We start from the raw sequence: 1,516 nt of genomic DNA, 5'->3' as shown, positions 1-1,516 counted from the left end.
CCATGCATTTATACATATATGCGACCAGTAACAACTTTTCATACAGATAAAGCCATAGCAGTGTTTTACACTCTTGTCACTCCCATGTTAAATCCAATTATCTACACTGTAAGGAATGCAGAGGTTAAAAATGCCATTAGAATGATACTAAAAAAGAATTTAATCTTAGATAACAAATGATTTTAATATGAGTATCTTATTTTTGTATTTCCCCACAATATTGCCTTTTACTAATGAGAGGTAAATTTAAAGATCCTCAGTAGTGCCTAAAATTAATATTATTAAAGCTCTACATACATGTTTCTCTATATAGACATATCTATAATAAATTAATTTTTAAATAAAACAATAAAATGTAAAATACAACTAGCTAAAAGTAAAAATTATACTATAAAAATTATACTAGTACATAATATCTTTACTTTGTCTCCATTATTTAGTGAAATCTGGGTTACTAAAACAAAGCACTCTGATATCCTGACACTCTATGCTTAACAACTACTTAAATATTAAAAATAGATAGAATACAAAATATGAATATGATGGACTAGTGGAAAAGTCTTGTCCCAGTGGGATGATGTGACATTTCTTCACATGACAAAGGTCATTCAACTGAAACTTATAAAGTATTTCCAGAGCTTTCTATTTAATGTTTAAATGATTCTATTCAATATTAACCACGGTTCTATGGCCAAATGGAGACGTTTAAGAGGAAATTAATTCCTAGTCTACTTAACTGTTTCTTCTAGCCTATGTTATGATTTTAATGCTTTTATATATGAAATAAACTGTAGTTTAGAAATGTGAAGAAATTAGATCAAGATAGTGAGAGTTGCTAGTCATATTAACCCTTTTTTTAGATTTAAATTAGATGCTCTTGAACATTGCAAAGAGTGTAAAATTCATGTTTTCAGCCAAAAAATTCTTATTTTGTATATACTTCTCTTTTTTTCTCTTCTTTCTTTTCTTTTTTCTTTTTCCTTTTGGTTGATTGTTACACATTGTACCTGGTTGGTTCTCAAACTGTGCTATCTCTGAGCATCTAAGGAAGAAAGATGTCCAATTTGAAGGAAAGATAGTTGACAAAAATCTTTTCTCTTGCTACATGTTTGCTCTGTATGATTTCAGAATTGTTTTGGGTTTCCTTTACCATTGTATAGAAGATGTGTTTCCAAAATTCATTATATTTATTTCTATATAAGCAATTTAAGTGCCAGTTTATGGTCCTATAACCTCATAAAATTAGAATTTGATAATTATTTTAAACACAAAACTAATATATCAGTCTTGAACCTAAATATCCCTTACTCCAGAGCCAATAGTAGTTCATTATATGATATTCCTGATGATCAATTTTAAATTATGGCTTTATGTGCAATTCAGCTCTTAATTATGCCATAAACAGTGTCACTTCTTTTTTTTTTTTAAAATATTTATTTATTATATGTAAGTACACTGTAGATGTCTTTAGAGACTCCAGAAGAGAGCATCAGATTTCATTACAGATGGTTGTGAG

Source organism: Mus pahari, chromosome 3 (assembly GCF_900095145.1).
Source record: "Mus pahari chromosome 3, PAHARI_EIJ_v1.1, whole genome shotgun sequence".
NCBI lineage: Eukaryota > Metazoa > Chordata > Mammalia > Rodentia > Muridae > Mus > Mus pahari.
This window is presented reverse-complemented; position numbering follows the sequence as displayed.